Here is a 14937-nt window from a genome sequence, read left to right on the forward strand (position 1 = left end):
GTATAAAACTTCACTTAAGAACATAAAAGTAAAACTTGTGAGAGGAGACTCAGTATTACAAAGTACCAACGTTTTCAAGTTCATTCAACCCACATAAAAATACCAACATAATTTTTCATGTAAATTTAAAAACTGATTTTAAAATTCATATTAAAACAGACTTGACTAAAAATTGCCCAGAAAATATTGAAGAAGAAGAAAAAGAGATAGTAAGACATTAAAAGCAGTAGTAATTAAAACAGTGTGATATTTGTGAAAGAAGAGGGAAATATACCAGTTGAATAGAAAAGAAGTTAATAAACAGATTCATGCATATATATCAAAGATATATTGAAAAATAGCAGGGAGGTATAAATGTATCAGTTTCTAGACATATTATATAACTTAGAATGAAAAATAAAAATTTAGAAGGCTTAGCAAAATGTAGAAGAATTTGTTTATAATCTTGAATTATTCTCCAAACGCACAAACCATAAAAGAAAAGATTGATAAATGTATTTCTTCTCTACATATATACAATAATGACACCATGAATTAACTTTAAAACATGACAGAGATAAAATATTTTCTGTATTTTTAAGTAGGCAAAGCATTACTGTTTTAATATACATAAATGACTCCTAAACATCATTCATGAAAACACAAACTTCAATACAACAATGCCAGAAGTCACATGTGAATATATGCCCAACTTACTAGTAATTAAATTTTCAAAAATAAGGAAACAAGAAAGTTTGGCAATTCCAAATGTTGGTATTTTTGTGAGGAAAGAATGTATGTATATATCGTCTATGTATACCTCCGATGCCTTAGGTGTGAGATGTTTCAATGATCCAAATGAACTGTTATTGATGGGAATATAAATTGTTAACCTCTTTGGACATTGTTCAGCTATAGAAATGTTGAATACCCTAAAATAAAGCTACTCCACTTCTAAGAGAGTATCCTGGTAGAAAATCATTCCATGCCCAGAAGAAATGGCCATTGTTCTCTTCCTTGTAAGAATGAAAGTCTGGAAATAATCTAAATGCCCATGATTGGAAGAAGGAAAGTGTATGGTTATTCCTGAAATGGGAAACGATATAGCAGTTAAAATGAATGAACTAGAGCTACAGGTATCAGCATGGAAAGATATTAAGGGTATAATATGTGAAAAAAAGTTGGTCCCTCAAAGATATGTGCAGTGCGGTACTAACTATGGAAAATTTTACGTGATGAAATAACACTACATATTATATTTAGATGTATAAGTGGATAAATGACAAAAGTCATGGATTCCAGGGACATGTGTTAGAATTGTGGTTACCCTTGAGGAACAAAGGAGAGTCATAGAGTTGGTGAGGCTAGAAAGAGAACTTTGTAAGAGTTTTGTTCACTGTAGTGTATTTAGAAGTAAAAATATAACGTTGTACATGTGAAACATATAACGTTATGAACCAATGTTACCTCAATCCAAAAGATAAAATTAAAGAAAAAGGGAAGAAAAAAGGAATTATTATTTTAATAAAAGCAGTTTTAACTGCATAGTGAAGTAGTATTCTTTTTTCACTAGAAAAGAGTAAACCATGAAATCAGAGGCAAAAGCACACTTTCACTGCTAATGAGAAATCTCACAAGGCTAACTAAGGTCACGTCTTTCAATAACTTGAGCAACACAGGCAGATGAATAGACCAGCTATGGCTGAGGTGGAGAAAAGCAGCTGGCGGATGTGAGAAACTGGAAGGACTCTGAAAACACCTTCATGAGTGATAGATCCTTGAATGGACAAGATAAGCCCTAAGCAGGAATCTGTGAAACTAGGTGGAGATAGTTTTAAAAATGCCCTGCTTGTTTGGAAAAAGAGAGTCAATTTATTTAGAAAATAAGTCTATTTGTCAATCCCATAACTCTACGCCTGTGTGTCGGAATAGGGCCTTTACTAACCATCTGGTTCCAATTTTTCTTGTGGGCTGAACTTTCTTGTTTCTCTCACTGAAGGCATCACAGGAGATGACGCACAAGCCTAACAGCATATTGCTCTTTTTTATTAGCTTGCTGTGCCATGGAAACCTCCTTACAGAACCCATTCATCATGTGATTATAATAAACACATTTCTATGAAGGCAGATGGGGAACCACCAAGAGACAAAGGAGGTTTTCTGGTAGTAGGGAAATGAAAAAACCAGTATTCCAATCTCAATATCTCTCTGTCTCACTCTGTCTCTCTCTCTCTCTCTCTTTCTTGTGTCAATGTCATCATTAGAACAGTTCCTTCCTGTGAAATTCTGCAAAATAAAAAACTGATTTCCTAGGACTTCGACTACGAAAACTTGATAGTTCCCATTTAAGACAATGACTACTAAATGAAGGTAAAAAAAATAAATGTTATAAGTCATGTACACCATCCTGCTGTTTAAAGTTGAAATGGGAACTCGTAAAATTTCTGCCAAAGAAAATAACACTGGCATAAATGTTGTTTTTATACCTATGCTACTGCATGAATATCCTTCTGGAATTTTCAGATTATAAAATCTTTGTAAGGGACTCAGTGAATTCATAAATGTTTGCAAGAATGCAAAACAAGTTGGTTTGTCATGTCTGTAGCAAAAAACTGGGAATTACTTGGGAATTATCTTTATTTGATTGGAGTTAGCCGAGTAATCAGGCTATCCTTGTATTTTTAGTCTCACCTCTCCTTTCAAAAGGCCTTGGCCAGGACCTGATGAATGCACACCACTCCAGCTTGCTAAGCATCCTACCCTGGGGATCAACCTTGTTTATGATGATTAAAAATTAGACTGTTTACTCCTTTACAGATATGCACACCCTGGAGCCATCTACAATCCTTTATGTGTTTACTGGGCATGCTATCTGGATCACACTTACTACTGTAAAAAATATCTTTGGTGTAATACGCTCACAGAGTTTAATTTTTGGTTCACTTATCCAGCTACATTTCTGCCTTGATAATCCCATCACATACGAATAGCATTGAATATCATCTACTAATAAGCCCAAAATTTGTACCACCATCCTAGAACTCTCTCCTGAACTTTTGATTTATTTATCCAACTGCTTTCACTTGGATGTGATGTCTGGAATTTAATGTTTCTGTAACTGAGTTCCTAATATTTCCCTCCAAACTGCTCTACCTTTCACTTTCCCAGTCTCAGTTGACTCCATCATTGAAGTTGTTCAGAACAGAAACCATGGGATTCTTTTAGGCCCCTCTTTCTCACATATCCTACCTCCAAACCTCCAGGAAAATCTCATGACTCTACCATTGAAATATATCCAAAATCTGACCAATTCTCATCACCTGCACTGTTGCTAAACCTGTCCAAGCCATCATTATCTAAGGACTGCAATTGTTTCCTACTGTATTCTCCAGCTTCTAGCCTTATCTCCTTACAGTCTTTTTAAATACAGCCAACAGAGTAGACCTAAGCCGTATCATGTTACTTCTCTCAAAATGTGGCATTGTCTCCTCATTCACTCAGGGTAAAGTCAAAATCTTAACAAAGGCTGACAGGGCCCTAATGATCTGGCCTCTCTCTCTTTTTTATTTTTTTATTTTTATGTTATATTGGACTATAGTTGATTTGCAATGTTGTGTTAGTTTCAGGTGTACAGCAAAGTGATTCAGTTTTATATATATATATATTCTTTTTCAAATTCTTTTCCCATTTAGGTTATTACAGAATACTGAGCAGAGTTCCCTGTGCTATACTGTAGATCTGGCCTCTCTTTACTTCTCTTGCTCATCTGTTACTTCTTCCTCCTGCTGGTGCTCCAGGCTCTTATGACTTTTCCTCCAGTTTTTCCCAATGCCTGGAATCCCTTTTCCACAAATGTCCATTCAATTAATCTTTTACCTCCTTAAATTCTTTGCTCAGATCTCATCTCCTCAGTGAGGTCCACTTTATTCACCTATTTAATATTACAGCTTGCTCTCCGACATTTTCCTACCACTCTTCATTTCTTTAATGTGTGGTCCTCTTTAACCACTTTGCTTTTTGTAAGAGGCATTCCCTCTGTTTGGTATATGCTTCACTCCCATTTCTCTTATCATCTGTTCTTACTTTTAGGTCTCAGCTTGGATGTTACTTCCTCTTGTATCACTACCTCAAAACACAAGTTATTAGAGCATAGGAGATACTCAGCAAATATTTGCTGAACGATAAATGATTTAACATACGACTGCTTAGGTCATTTTTAAAGTTTACTTTGTATACAAAGCTGATGGTGTGGATATAAATTATGTTTGAATGTATAAATGTGAAATTCTGTATAGTAGATGCTGGCACAATTTGCTCTTATTTTAGTCATCATTTTCTTTCAGAAAGATGTTGCATTGTGGTAAATACATTTATGAACAGTACAATTAATAACCAATACAGGTTACTTTCTTTGCATCATTACTTTTTCAGCAGGGTTTTTTTTTTTTAAAAGAGGCTGTCTAAATTCATAAAAATTTCCTTTCCATATCATGATTCAAGATTATTATCCATGAACTAAAAAGCAAAATATTTGAAACACAAGCTGAGCTGTTTAGACCTTATCCACCAACATCAGCAATCATGGATACCATTAATTCAATAAGTAGAAAGCTACCATGCAACAGGATATGTAGGGAATAAATGAGATATCCATGTAATTTGTCAAAATACTGTCTTTACATTTAAGAGTAGGATAGGGGGAAAAGAAGTGGTGATACAAAAATAAAAGGAAAATTGTTCTTTTCTTTCTAAAAACCTGAATTCTTCATTTCTCTATCTTATTCAAAGTCTACAAAGCTCTCATGCTGATGCTGGAATCCCAAAAGCATTGACCTAGGGTTGTGTTATATGATCTTTAAATGGTAGAATTCCTCTGGCCCTCATCCCTTCTCATTTTATAAACACACTGTATTTCCCACACATTAAGGTCTTTATCCTTGAACAATGCCACCTATTTCTGAAACTTCTGTTCTGTCTATATATGCTCATAACTGGGACCCAATCTGGTGAGAATACTTTGAGTTCCAGATATTTCATCTAACATTCTACTAATTATCTTTAATTAGAAGTTTCATAGGCTTCTTAAACTCAAATGTTCAAAGTTCCTGACCTTCCCTTAACTTCAATAAATGTCTCCTCCAGAGTATCCTATCTCAGGAGATGAACCCTCAAGACATACTTTGTTCCTATCAGAAGTCTAGGAGTCATCTTTTACATTTCCCTCTCTTCCCCATCATGTTATTCATTACTATGCCTGGTGAATTCTTCCTCTAAAATATATAATGAATCCAATACTCTCTCCATCTCTCCAGCTACCACTAGTTACTATTCAAGGTGAGTTCAAACCCTCATCTTTCACCTAGACTTCTTCCCTCTTCTCCTTATGTGTCTCTTGAATTCAGTCTATACTCTGCAGCCAAAATAATCTCTTAAAAATCCAAACCTGTTTACCTCAAATCCTTCTCAGGACTTCCCCCAGTTCTTAAGATAAAGGGGAAAAAACTTTAAATATGGAAAATCAGTATTACTTTATTTGTGTCTACCTCAATTATATATTTGTTACATTAATCATCTCCCTTCCATTGTCAGACCAAATTCTACCTATCTTTTGATCCAAGTTTTGATGTCACTTCCTCAGGCAACCACTACTTTACACTCCAAAGTAGGTTTGTTTCCCATGTTATATATTCTCATATCTTCCTATAATTATCCTTTATATTGGTCTTCACACCTGCACTAAATATTTATGTAATGATTTGGCTGGTAAGAACATGGAAAATAATTTATTACTGATCACTAGTGCTTAACATGTGTTAGGCACTCAGGGAAATTTGTAGAATTTAAAAAAATAAGAATCATTAGATGGATTCTACCTTTGGCATTGTCTTTAAAAGTAATTTCCCCAGTATGAAATATTAAGTATTATTTTTACTGCCTTTATGATCCCTTTAACTAATTTGGAATATGTTTTGATATGTCATGTAAAGTTAGGAATTGACCTTATTAATTTACTTTTTGCAAATGAATACCTTTTATTGAAAAACTAGAACTTTCTCCTCTGATTTACCCTGCTGTTTTCATCACAAAACTAAAAGAGGCATCATTCTCAGACTTTACAATTACTTTAGTGTTGGGGTTTAAAATATATTTTTGTTCTGTTCTTTGGTTGTTTAGAATATTGTAGCTCTGTATATATCCTAACATCTGATATAGCAACTTTTAAAAAATTTTCTAACATATTTATTCTTTCAGGTGACATCTAGAATAATATCACAAAATTTAAATTATCACAAGATTTTTCTGAAAATTACATTAAATTTATAGTTTAATTTAGGTGAAGTAGATCTAGTGACTATACTGTTTATGCATGAATAGAAAAACGTTTCTCCATTCATTCAAGCTTTCATGCTTTTTTTTTTTCTTGAATGATTTTGATGGTTTATTCCTATAAGCATCATGGATTTTTAATTTTTTCTTTTTATGTGTATTACTAAATGTTTTCCCTTGTATACTTTTACTGATTATTACTGTTGTATAAGAAAAATTTGGATTTTGTGTAATCATTTTACAACTGGTAGTTTTACTGAACTCCTATAATTTCTAATAACTTTTCAATAGATTCTTTTACTCTTTTTATATGAGGTAATCAGTAAATAGTTATAACTTTTCCTACCTTTTAACAATAATTTTACCATTTCTGAAATGATGGCTCAAAAAAGTGATAGAAAGCAGCCTTGGTTTGTTTTTTCATAAAGGCAGAGACTGCTATGCATTTATCAAACCTCATTTCCTTATCCTCTTCAGTACACAGCTAGCTGTATTTTCCATCCTCCTTTGTGGTCAGGTAGTACCATATAATTGAATGGGATGTGTGCAGAAGTAATGTACATCACTCCCAAGCCTGCTTCCTAAAAATTTTCTAAGTGATCTTCCTTACCTTTTCTCTTTTCCCATCTGAGGTTAGAGGCCAAAAGTTCCCATTCCTTAGTGGATGTTGAAGCCAAAAAAAGGAGGAGTCTGATTCTGAGTCATCACTTAGAAGACAGCTGCCCAGCAGAGCTGCCAGACTGAGAACTCTCATATTGAAAAGTTACATGAGAAACTCTATTGGGTAAGTCACTAAATTTGGGGCTTGTTTGTTACAGTAATTACCTTATCCTGGTTATGACACTTATTTTTAATAGGAATGACACTAATCCAAACTCCTAAACAATCGTGGCAGTTCTAAATCATCCTTTAATTTGTATTATATTAATAACTCTATAAATCTAAAATCATTCTAAACATCTATGAAATAACTTTTGAAATGTATCAAGATTATCATACAATTTTTTTCAACTGTCTTTTTGTAATGAATTATATTCATAGAGTAAACAATGTTCAATCAAAGTGGGTTCTTAAAGTAAAACTTTCCTGGCCATACTGAACAATTATGTTAATTTGTGAATTCGATTTGCTAAATTTCACTTTTGATTTTGAGTCTCAAAAAATCACTTGTTAATCTATTGCTTTAATTTTTCCATTTTTCCTTTCTTTCCTTTCTTTTCCTTTATATATATTTTTAGGTATTTTTATAATGTTTTCTCAAGGTTATATTAGCTTTGTACACAGCTTCAGAAATTCTTTTTCTATTTTCTGTGGATAATTTTAAATAGAATATTAGTATTTATTGCATGGACGTTTGAAAGAATTTTACATTAAAGTCATCCTGACCCAGTGTTTTTTGTGAATGTGGAGTGGTAGTATTTGGCAACTATCTCAGTTTTTCTCATGGTCACTTTACTATTCAAATATTTTACCTCTGGTCAATTTTAGACACTCATGATTCCTCTGAAAATTATCTGTTTTTGTAACTAACATATTTATTTATCAATTCTACTGTTTTTTCTTCAATTTGTGGATTTATGACTTGAAATCAAAGCAATTCCTTTGCCAGGTCTCCATGACATGCACAAAATCATTAAAAAACACATATTCAAACTAAACCTGTTTAGACTTCTTTTTCCTAAATGAGGCAATCATTAAGTAGTATTCACTTGGACATTTCTCATAACAAGCTGACTCCTACTCTCTTTTTCTCATCCCTCAAGGTGAGGCAATAATAAACAGAACTTGAAAAATTTCCTCATCACTGTTGCAGCAAAAAAACAACTAGAATTACATTTTGCATCAAGATGAGAGAATTGGTGCCCACAGAACAGAACCAAATCTGAAAATCAAACACTCACCAGCTGAGTAGTTGTTCAATAAATGTTTGCTGAATAAATGAATGAACGGGGTCCTCAATCACTATTGCCCATACCTCCTTGGATATTTCTGTAGGCTGGTTAAAAATTTAAAAAGAAAGTAGTCTCCATTTGGTAAATTTCAAATTATATTTAAAAATGACAAAACATGGTTGTTAAAGAATATGCAAGTTCTATAACTGAAGGTCAGCTCAGATGGCAAGGGTCCACTCTTTAATTCTGTCCTAAATTTAGGAATTATTAAATAATAATCTATTTCTTTAATTCTGTCCTAAATTTAGGAATTATTAAATAATAATCTATTTACTTAATTTTTTTCCAATTATTAAATGTGGTCTACATATATTTATTGATAATATTTTGTTGTTTTAAAATATAGCTTTTCAAAATATCTCCATCCTAATAAATATACCCTATTCTAAGAAGTTGAGAATAGGCCAGTGGCTTAAGGGAGGAAAATGCTCTAAAATTTTAAACCAGTAATCCCTTTTTACATGTTGGAACTGTGTTATTTAAACATAGTTTGGAAAATTAAGTGATTAGAGATATCAGCTTGAAGAATGAAGCACAAGTCTTCAAAGTTTTTAGGAACACGCTTTTCAAGAACACACTTTTCATTCACACAATTCCATCATTTAACACCTGTGAGGTAAGCAGAGGGTGGCAATTTAATGTAAGGAAATGTAATATTTGTAGCACAAAGAAATCTATTGTCTCAACCTTTCTTGCCAAGGGCATGCCTTTGTAATACTTCAAACACGCCTACCGATTCTAATTGGGATCACAGTGGTGAAGAGATTGTGATTCCATGGGTGCCAGTTGACTTACCATGTGTCCCCATTCCAATTCTTCTCATTACTATCACTTAGCCTAGAACATGCAAGTGTGCCTTTTATTGACAAAACAGAGTGCGCCAAGACTAACTTTCTCTCCATGCACTGAAATAAAGTTGGGCTACCTTAGGGTCTGTGTAGAGGGGAGCAGTTCTCAATGTAACAGGGTCAAAATGTTACAGAAAGTGGGATCTGGCTGCTTACCACTCAAAAGCCAATGAAGAGACAAGGTTGGTGGAAAGTTTGCTTTATTTCAGATGCTGGCAACCAGAGGGGAGGGTGGACTCCTGTCCAAAGGCCGACTTCCCCCTACTCACAATCAGTAGGCAAGAGCTTTTATAGATGGAGAGAGGGGGTTACATGCAGAAACAGCACAGTCAGCTCTTACCGTCATCTTGAAATTAGTCCTGCAGTGGTCTGATCAGCGTCATCCTGATTGTTTTAAGTACAGTTAGTCTTTAGTTCCAGGGTCAGTTTGTTCCCATTTCTTTGAGGCCAGTTCTCAGAATTGTGGCAGCTTATGTTATGGCTACAGTCTGGTCATCATTAGTTAACTTCTTCTACCTGGTGAGGGTTTCAGTATCTATAAGACAGCTCACAGGATATGGCTCAGAATATTATGTATAGCCCTTGAGGAGGAACTAAAGGGCCTTGACTTTGCTCAATGACGCAGCTATTATTATTTGGTCTCGTTTGACTGTTTTCCTCTGTTTCTGCATTTTCTCCCTTCTCTGATTAAACTTATTCTTTGGCTAAAGTTTTTCTACAGACAAAAGGCAGGCTGAGGACGTGGGGGGCAAGGACCAGAGGATCCTGCTCTATTTCAAAAGTGTTCTTGCTCTTTTCTTTCCTCACAAAGAGAAAGAAAGAGAGCGAGAGAGAGAATATTCCATACATGTACGTAAATTAATGTCCAATTTTAATATATGGCTCGGCAATGGCGAGATAGAACCCGGTCCCTGTGCTTCTGAAAAAAAAAGTACTCAGCCTATCTCCTACTGTAAATTTCATGCTTCTTAAAGGTAAAGCATTACTCTAGTGACTGCCTGTAAATTTGTGGGTCTAATTCCATAGTTCAAAATGCTTAAGTTTTACTTAAATGAAAACGTTCTCGGGCTTCCCTGGTGGCGCAGTGGTTGAGAATCTGCCTGCCAATGCAGGGCACACGGGTTCGAGGCCTGGTCTGGGAAGATCCCACGTGCCGCAGAGCAACTGGGCCCGTGAGCCACAACTACTGAGCCTGCGCGTCTGGAGCCTGTGCTCCGCAACAAGAGAGGCCGCGACAGTGAGGGGCCCGCGCACCGCGATGAAGAGTGGCCCCCGCTCGCCGCAACTAAAGAAAGCCCTCGAACAGAAACGAAGACCCAACACAGCCAAAAATAAATTAATTAATTAATAAAAAAAAAAACAACCATGCAGCCAAAAATAAATAAATAAATTTATTTTTTTTAAAAAATGTACATGTTCTCAAAATACATTCCCTAAAAGTGACAATTACTTTAAGAAAGGACAACAAATCGGCTTTGGAAATATGTGTACTTTGAAGAGCAAGGATGAGACAACTATGGATGAGAGCATATGATCTTGGCTTGAAGCTGAGTACAGTGTACACAATGATTTGAACAGTGAGTAAAAGATATTACCGTCTGTATTTATACTGATCATGAATGAAAGGGAACCCTTCCAGATTCTTTGCTAGTTAAATGATGAATAAGTACATCTAAGTGCAGGATTCATTTGTTTACTTAAAAATTAAAACTATAACAATTTTTTGAGGTTAATGATGTATAGACAGTTCTAGAAATCATTTATACTCTATCTCCTTTTATTTGGTCCTTCTAAAGAATTGAAATAAATTTCGACAGAAGTTTTCCTTTAGGGGCTTCATGCCAGATAAAGCTACATTTTAAAAATCTCGTGAAAAAAGTTGAGCTCATAGAAGCAGAGAGTAGAAAGGTGGTTACCAGGAGCTGAGGGAATGGGGGTTGGGGTAAAGGGAAATGAGAAAATGTTGGTCAAAGGGTACAAAGTCACAATTATGCAGGACAAGTCTACAGGTCTAATGTACAGGCATGATGATACTTAATATACTTAATAATGCTACACTGAACACTGGATATATGCTAAGAGAGTAGATTTCAGATGCAGTCATCACACAAAAATGGTAACTAATATGAGGAGATGATATTTTAATTAGCTTGGCCATGGTAATCATTTCACCATGTATAGGTATACCAAATCATCATATTGTACACTTTATATATACAATATTTATTAAAAATATACAAAGAAATTTTTAAAAACACGCAATTAAAAAAAATAATAAAATCCCTTGAGAATTGACTGGCTAAAATATATTTCAAGTCTACACCAGCAGCTAAATTTTTGTCTTGTTCTAAGTAAACATTGGAACTCTTAATTTCACCCATTAATTACAAAACAACCTGTTTGGGAAATCATTGTGTCTAGTACCTCTTTATCTGCTTTTCTAAGATTTTTGATATCATTTCAAAATGCAGGTCTCATTTGGGGCACTTTCTTTTCTGTCATTAGACAGCTTTGAGACAGGAAGCCACTGTACCTCTCTTTTTGTTGATTTCCTCATGTCTGAATTCAAAATGTTAATAGCTTCACTAACTCATTGCTATTTAAAAAAGACAGTTATTATGGAATAGTTTTAGATTTACAGAAAAGTTACAAAGATAGTAGATAGAATACCCATATACCCTTCACTCAGCTTCCCATAATGGTGACAATTTTACATAACCATGGCACATTTCTCAAAAATTAGAAATTATCATTGGTATAATACTACTAAGTAAACTACAGCCCTTATTTTCATTTCACCAGTTTTTTCTCTAATATACTTTTCCTGTTCCAGGATCTTATTGAGGATACTACAGTACATTTACTTATGATATCTCCTTACTCTCCTCTGATCTGTGACAATTTCAGCCTTTTCTTCTTTTTTTATGATTTTGAGAGTTTTGAAGAGTACTGGTCAGGTATTTTGTAGGTTATCTCCAGGTTTGTGTTTGTCTGACGTTTTCTCACAATTAAGTGGTATTATAGGTTTGGGGGAAAAATACTACAGGGAGGAAGTGTCCTTCTCCTTATGTCTTATCAGGGGTACATGGTATCAACATGATGTATCTTTGGTGGTGTTACTTTTGATCACTTGGTTAAAGTGATGTCTGCCAGGTTTCTCCACCAAGTTACTATTTTTCCCTTTACATACTCAATTCTTTAGAATAAAGTCACTAATTCCAACTCACACTCAAGATGAGAGGAGTTGAGTTCCACCTCCTGGTGAGAATTCTCTCCTGGAGGTGTGACTATCTAAATATTTTATTTGGAATTCTTCTGTAAGGCAAATTTTCTCTTCCTTCTCCATTTCTTTATTTATTCAGTGATTTGTTTATAGCATTGCAGGATTGTGGATATTTACTTTATTCTTTGGGCTGTAACTCAATAGTATCATTATTTATGTTTTTGCTCAAATCAACTCATCTTTGATAATTGGGATCTTTTCCACATTGGCTTCTGTGTCCTCCTGACATGCTCCCATATGTATTTTGTTGCTGTTGTTCTGAAGTTCTTTGAGGCGAATGCTTTCTTACTTTCTGGTAAAACAAACGCTCCAAGTTCATCTTACATTTACCATATATCAGTCTTTGATTCACCATTTCTCTAAGAAGCCCTGGTTCTTTTCATTGGACTATGTGATTTAGAAAAAAGATCTATGATTTAAGATATTTCTTAAAAATTTGATTTAAGAACAGGTTTCCATTTTTCTTTAATGTACACCTGTAACTTATATAATACTGTACATCAACTATATCTCAATAAAAAAATTGTGGTGACAGTACAAAAATTCCCTATATTCCTCATTTAATTTCTCATATTAACATCTTATATTAGTATGGTGCATTTGTTACAATCAATGAACAAATATTGATACATTATTAATAATTAAAACCTATACTTAAGTCTGATTTTCTGCGTTTTAACCTAATCTTCTTTTTCTATTCCTAAATCCCATTATATTTAGCATCCTGTCTTCTTAGGTTCCTACTTAGGCTGTGACTCTCAAACTGTCCTTAATTTCAATGCCATCGACAGATTTTAGGAGTACTGGGACATTGACAGATTTGAGGAGTACTGGTCAGGTCTTTTGTAGAATATCCTTATTTAAGATTTGCCTGATGTTTTTCTCATGATTAGACAGGGGGTATGTGATTTGGGGGAGAGGGGGAAGACCACAGAGGTAAAGTGTCATTTGCATCACATCTTATCAAGGGTACATACACTCGACATGATTTATCATTGCCGAGGTTGACCTTGATCACGTGACTGAAGTAGTGTTCGTCAGGTTTCTCCACTGCAAAGTTACTCTTTTTATACTTCATTCTGTATGGTACAATTTGGAAGACAGTTACTACGCACAAGTTCATATTCAAGGAATGGGGAGTTATGTTCCACCTTTTTGAGGGTAGATTATCACGGAAAGTATTTGTAATTCTTCTGCAAGAGACATTGTCTATTTTCCCCTATTTATTTATTTATTCAAGTATTTACATCAGTGTGGACTCATGGATACTTATTTATATGTTCAGTTATATCAAGAGCTATGTTATTTTCTTGCTCAAATTGCTCTAGCTTTGGGCAAGAAAAAAAAAGATTTCACTATATTCCAGTGAATAATAACAAACACATTCAGAATTTAAAAGTAAGTCCCCTTAAATGAACTATCCTCAATAATAATTAGCTACTATTGGTTGTGTCTTTCTATAAGTCAGGCACTGTAGTAAATACTTGAAGCATTATTTTAATCCTAAAAACACTACTAGGCGTCTTCATGATGAGTTAATAAGGGCCAGCTTACTCATCTCTCATTATGTACATGTTCAGATTCACTAGCTAAGTGAGACATGTTTCAAAGCTTGTTGTGAAAAGAAAAATCATTTAGTTAGGTTTTATAGATTTCTTTGTATGAAACCAAATTGATAGCTGGGGAATTTCACATCAAGGTTTTTGCTAATATTGTCCTTTTTTTAGTTTTGAGGTTAACAACTAAAACTTTATGACAGTTGCTGCATCATGATCATATCAAATATAGGTATTAAAATTTAAACAAAATGGGGATAAAATTACTTTAACAAGTGGAAAAGAAATTTCATATAATCTAGCAGTTCACTAGCCCAATTTTCAGGACAATCTTCCACTTAAAAGATTTTTTTCAGATTATGTGTATCTTTCAAATGTCTTGCTAGATTTTCACATAGGTGAAAAATCTGTTTATAATTATCTGAACTAGAACCTTTCTTTTTAGTAAAACACAGAATATTCTTGTACCGTTTTAGTATACACTGAATTTTCCAGGGATGTGATTACTATATAAAATGAGGGAAGGTTTTGATCAGAACTTAATGAAGACTTATTTTTTTACCATGTTTTTGTGTGAATTGATAGCTTGTTTCCTTTTATTGCCAGTGAGTATCCCATATCATTCAAGAGTAACTTGAAAATTTAATGATTAAAAAATAAATGTGATATTCTCATTATAACAGCAATGAGAAATAAAAGGAAAATAATTTATAATGAAATTATGCCTTTCTATCCATAAAAGTTCTTGAGTTGAATACACTGGGAGACAAAATGAAGTAATCTAATGATTGTTGAACATATTTATAATAAAACACTTGGAATGAAAAGAATAAAGACAGTCAGAAGAAATAGGAAAGTGTTAGGACAAATAGTAACAAATCAGTGAGTAATTTGTATGTAATAAGAGAAAGATGGAAATAACCTTAATTGAAGTAAGAATATTGTGCCAAGAAAAGTTATTGACTGTTGAATGAGAGACATAAGGAAGCATG

The sequence above is a fragment of the Eschrichtius robustus genome, chromosome 17 (assembly GCF_028021215.1).
Source record: "Eschrichtius robustus isolate mEscRob2 chromosome 17, mEscRob2.pri, whole genome shotgun sequence".
Taxonomy (NCBI): Eukaryota; Metazoa; Chordata; class Mammalia; order Artiodactyla; family Eschrichtiidae; genus Eschrichtius; species Eschrichtius robustus.